The following is a 6,171-nucleotide window of genomic DNA, read 5'->3' on the forward strand; positions in this document are numbered from 1 at the left end:
CATTTCTGTCACCGAGTCCATGTTTTCCAACTACTGAATCTTCTTCTCTGTTCCCAACTTTTGCATTCCGGTCACTCATTATTATCAATGCATCTTGATTAGAAGTCAAAATAAAAAAAATACAGACAGAACTGATAAAAATCATTGTTGTTATGAGCTATTGGGTCACCTGTGACCCATAGCAACCCTATGTACAGCAGTTCTGAAGTCTGCCCTGTCCTGAGCCAGTCTTATTGATTCTGACACATCAATCCCTAGTGCTCCAGTTACTGTATCAATCCATCCCATCCGGGTTCTTCCTCTCCAGTGCTATTCCTCTACCCTTCTAAGCATAATGTCCTTCTCCGATGATTAGTCTCTTCTGGCACTGTGCCCAAAATATGTGAGATGGAGCTTTGAAATTCTAGCCTCCAAGGAGAAAATTCCTTTCATCATCTTAAAGACAGACAAATTTTATTATTTTGTCGGTGCATGGAATGTTCAAGGCTCATCTCCAGCATCACAATTTGAAGGTATCAATTCTTCTTCTATTATCCTTAGTCATTGTCCAGCTTTCTGATACATAGCAAGTAATTGCAAAAACAACGGCCTGGATCAGGCACACCTTAGTCTCTAGACTACCATCATTACTTTTAAATACTCTAGCAATGTCCCTAACAGTAAATAATAAGAGGCCACGAAAGTAACTTTTGATTACTTCTGAGGATTCACCTAGAAGCCAGGATAGTCTTGCTTAAGCCTAAACAACTTGTGTGAAGCACTTCTTGAGCAAATTAGTTTAATTAGTAACCTAATTTAGAAGATTAATCCAACTGGACATCAAAGTTGAACTTTCCAAAGCATCAAAATAAAATTTTTAAAAAGCTAAAAAACATGCCTCTTTTCACAAATCTAAAATAAACATAAATTAAAGATTTTATGAATCAGGGAATAAGCTACATGATAAAGCTGGTTTTCAAATTTTCATGTAAATAATTACTGGCTTATTTTCATACTCAAAATCTTTATTGAATTCACATTTTCTTTGCTTGCTACCATATGATTGGTATGGAAAACCAAAAACTGTCAAGAAAGTATTGGATTAACTTGAAAGAAACATTCATAGTCAAATGTGTTTCCTTTTGACTGCAAGTCCAGACTTCCTTTTCCTGCACTGTAATTATCTTAACTGACATGCAATCTGTCTCCTAGGAACTTAGCAAAAGTTTTTAAAGATATTCCATAGGGAGCTCTGGTGGCCTAGCGGCAAGAAACTGAACTGCAATCCCAGAGATACGCGGTTCAAATCCACCCGATGGAGAAGGAGGGGCAATTTCCTCCTGTACCTGTCAGATACGATTTGATGGTACACACACCCCCCCGCGCGCGCACACACACACACACACACACACACACGCTAATCCATCAAGAACAACAAACATATAAGGAAGTGAAGGCAGATACTCAGTAGTTATTGTGACTGACTTGGTCCTAACAATTTATAGAGGAGACAGGAACCAATTATATAATCAAAGTAAAAATCCACTAGTAGAAATATTCTAACATGCAGACTTCCATTTGCAGTTTATTTGGAGAACTTAAGACAAGAAAAAAGCTGACAACAGAAACAGGAAAGTTGTTTTTGTGTTGTTTACTGAAATCTTGAAAAATTGTAAGAGATGTAACAAAGGTATACCCTTTCTTACTGGTTGTTATTCTTAAGTATCTGCTAGTCAACTATGGCTCACAGTGACCCTATAGACAATGGATTTGAGCCCTGCCCTATGCTGTGCCATCCTTATCAATTCTAATGTATTTGGGGCCATTATTGTAGTCACTGTGTCAGTCCATCTTCTTGAAGGTATTCTTTTCCGCTGACCCTCTATTTGTCAAAGAATAATGTCTCTTTTCAAGAAGTAGTCCCCTTGTCTAAATTATATGAGACAAAGTTTCACTATCTTTGTCCTGCTTGCTCTTTGGGAAGTCCATGGGTTTTCACTGGTAGTATGCTTTAACTTTTTTCAGGAGGAAAATTGTATTACATTATCTACCTTTGGTTTTCACTATGAAAGCTTTAGACAATGGGACGTGATAAATTAAATTCATGAGTCCTTTCTCCCAGTAGTGAAATAGCTTTGTTTATTATCCTTTCAGGCAATCCAGGGGAGAAGAGTGTATAAGTCTTGACCAGCATTCAGAGAAAATGGAAACTTACTTTCCTGGAATTAAAAATAAAGAAAAGTTAAGAAACAAAAGTCAAAACCATATTTTAAACTAGTAGCTTACTGTTTAATGAGTTGTGAGCCAGAAACTGTAGTAGAGAAGCCTAAGTCCAAGATGTAGCTAGAGATTTTAGACTTCAGGTAATAGTAAAACAAAAACAAAAACATCTCACCCCTCCTAAAAGCAAAACAAATCCCCACAACTTGGGAGAACTTGTTTAATATTAATTTTGGGGAGTATCACATCTTTTAATGATATGTAAGATCAAGGACACATGAGATGAACAAGGTAACTAAAAGTGTTTGTATAGAAATGAGTTGTTGGTCTGTGAACCTTGCTTTGGTTGTTCTTGCCTTTAAGTTAGGAAAGAAACAGTACCCAGAAAACTCCCCTATTGAACCACTCGAAGTTCAGTTACTATTAACAATATTTTATTGTTCTTTACATTAAAAATCAATAGCATAGGAGCAGAAATCTCTTGGCAGTTGAATATTTTTCTAGGGCTATGAAACATAAGACTTGAAAATTCCTTTCATTAAAGATTGACTGGAGATTTCATATTATTTCAATCTTCTTGCTAAGTTCAAGTTTAGGATTCTATCTATTTTGTATTTATATCTCTTAATCGTATCTGTGATCTCCAAAAAGTATTGGTTATATTTCATAATTAACAGACAACCTCATTAATAATTTACAAATAACTCTTAAGGCAAGAATTCTGTACCACTAAACTATTCATATATGTAGAGCAGATGATTCAAAAGGCTGGAATTTATGAGGTGGAATGTGGCATCAAGATTAAAAGAAGCCTCATCAACAAGCTGCATTATACAGATAGATGACACAATCTTGCTTGCTGAAACTGAGGAGGGCCTGAGCATTTGCTGCAGAAGGTCAAGGAATGTAGTCTGCAATATGGATTGAAATTCAGTATCAAGAATACAAAGATTCTCACCACTGGGCCAATTGGCAGCACCAAGATAGATGGAGAAGAGATTAAAATTGTTAACAATTTTCACTTGCTAAATTCTACAATCAACAGTCATGGCATCAGAAGTAAAAAAAAAAAATCAAACAATAAATTGTATTAGGAATATCTGTTGTCAGATACCTCTCCAGCATTCTGAAAAGCCACTATGTCAGAGAGTCTAGAGACTAAGGTACAACTGATTCAGGCCATGGTCTCTGTAATTACTTGCTAAGCATCAGAAATCTGGAGAATGACCAAAGATGACAAACGAAAAATTGATGCCTTTGAATTGTGGTCTTGGAGAAGAATACTGAACATACTACATACTGGTGAGAGAACAGATATGTCTTGCTCCTTCAAGAAAAGGATTTTAAGGCTTTGATTTATATAGTAAGGGTATGTTGCTAGGAGAGACTAGTTCTTGTAAAAAGACATCATGCTTGGAAAGGTGGACAATTGAGATGGATTGGAGAATGAGATAGATTAACACATTAATTGGGGATACATTAATTGACACATTAATGGGGATAAGTCTGTCAGTGACAGTGAGATTGGCTTTGGATAGATCAGGGTTCAGAGCTATTGTGCAGAAGGTTGCTATGAGTCATAGTCGACTTGATGGTCCATAACAACAACAACAACAACAACAACAACAACAATGAGGCTAGAATAGATACCCATATGCTATGACACTGGAAACTATATCCCCAATATTTCAAATTCCAACTGGATCACTCATGGTAGATAGATTTCAGTGAACTTACAGACAACCATAGAGTAAGAGACTAAGCTGCCATCTACTTCTATAATTAAAGGCCCTGGTAAATGTTATGAACAAGCTGAGATTATTTTCATATGTAGGCCCTCAAGCTTGGAGATGAAACGTTTACATTGGAAGGTACTCAAAATGCACCTGGGAAAGAGCTACCACCTCATAGCAGAATCCACCTTAATTATACATAGGTAAAAGATTTTACCCAGTGCAGGACTTTCCTTTTGCCACGACTCACATGAGTCAAATGAGGGAAAACATCTGCAAATACCCATTAAGTATTAGAAAATGGAATGTACAAAGTATGAATCTAGGAAAAGGAGAAGTTGTCAAAATAAATGCAACACATAAAGATTTACATTTAAGGTATTTGTAAGCTAAAATATGTTGGCATCTGCCAAAGAATGAACAGTTGTGTCTTGGAGAAATTACAACCCGAATGCTCTATAAAGGAAAGGATGGAGAAATTTCCTCTCACATCTTTGAACATGTTGTTAGAAGAGACTATTTCTTAGAACAGGATATCATTCTTAGAAAGGTGAAGGGTCAGCAAAAGAAATAAAGACCCTCAGCAAGATGGAATAACACAGTAACTATGGCTATGGGCTCAAGTGTGTCAGGGATGTCAAGGATGGTGCAGTATAGCACAAGGTTCAAAGCTCTTGTTCATGGGGCTGCTCAACTGGATGGCACACAAGAACAACAACATTAACCATTTTGAACCAGATAATCATTATCACCTGTGCTAATGAAGAATGTTGCCATATTCATTGTTAAAGAAGGAACATTTCAAAGATTATGCTAAAGTATATTATCCATTCATGTACAAGGAAGGCTTTATTAATGACTGCTATTTAAATACGTCCATCAATCTCTAAATTCAAAGATGAAGATATTGAGCAATATCCTTCCATGTAATCACACTGTCTCTGAAAACCCTCTGGAGGGTCAGCTATGGGTCAGTTCCGACCCTATGGTACACAACAACATCAACTTTTATAGTCTTAAGTGTGATCAAACATGCAATAAACATGAAACTCTATGAGCTTAGAGAAATGATGAAAGTTATACATGTTCAGGACTTTCATTCATAGGATTGCTATGAGTCACCTATGACTCAATGGCACTTAGCAACAACAACAACAAAAACAATACCCTCTAATAGGAATATGCAAGCTGCAATAAGAAAAGGTTCAGTAGTAGGAAAACATGGCTTATGTCATTGAAGAGATTATGCAGTAGAATTTTGTACTACCAAAGATTTATTCATTGTAAATATAAAAATAATAAAATAAAATCAAAACCAGAAACTATACATGTCTATCTAACCTGATGGAATATACAGAAAATCAAATTGACTGAGTCTGTCTAGAGGGACAGTGAAGAAGTTCAATACCAGCAATCAGAACAAGGCCAGGGGCTGGCTGTGGCAGATCGGCAATCACTCCTTTGCAATTTCCATATGAAGCTGAGGAAAATAAAAACAAGCTTACGTGAACTAAAATACAACCTTGAGGATATCCCACCTGAATTTTTAGAAGATTTTTTAATGAATACATTTAACATTAGTGAACAAGGACTAAATGAATTGTAGGACGATATCAAGGGTATCACACATGAAGAAAATAAATTGTCATTAAGAAGATAGGAAAGAAAGAAAATAACCAAACATGTTAGAAGAAACTGAAACTTGATATTGAACACAGAGAAGTTTAAGAAAAGAAATGATCTGGAAAAATAAACAGATTTCAAAGGCCATTTCCAGAAGACTGAAAAAAGTATTATAAAGAAAGGTAAAAGTACTCTGAGTTATAAAACATGCTTGGATTTTATTTCCCAAGCTGAAAAAAAGCTGAAGATGAATGGCAAACCTCCATTACTAATACTAAAGAATTTAGTCAGAAAGATATTAAATAATCCTGGAAGCATTGAAAGAAGATGAAAAAAAAATACGCTTACTCACTATACCAAAAGGAACTGTTCAACATTGAACCACTTCAGGATGTAGCAAAAATTAAAATCAAACAAATAAACAATGGTAACAAAAGAAGAAGTAAAGGTTATACAGAAAATTTTGGTAAAAATGAAGTTTCCAGAAATTAATCTAATACCAATACTGACAAAAAACACACAAATCTGCCATCAATGAAGAGTAGCTGCAGTCCTCCTGAGAGACAAGGATGATGAGACTTCAATGTCTATTGAAGTAACAGTCAATAGGTTGAAA

This window comes from Elephantulus edwardii, unplaced genomic scaffold (genome assembly GCF_000299155.1).
Source record: "Elephantulus edwardii isolate Elephantulus edwardi_28Jun2011 unplaced genomic scaffold, EleEdw1.0 scaffold00195, whole genome shotgun sequence".
NCBI lineage: Eukaryota > Metazoa > Chordata > Mammalia > Macroscelidea > Macroscelididae > Elephantulus > Elephantulus edwardii.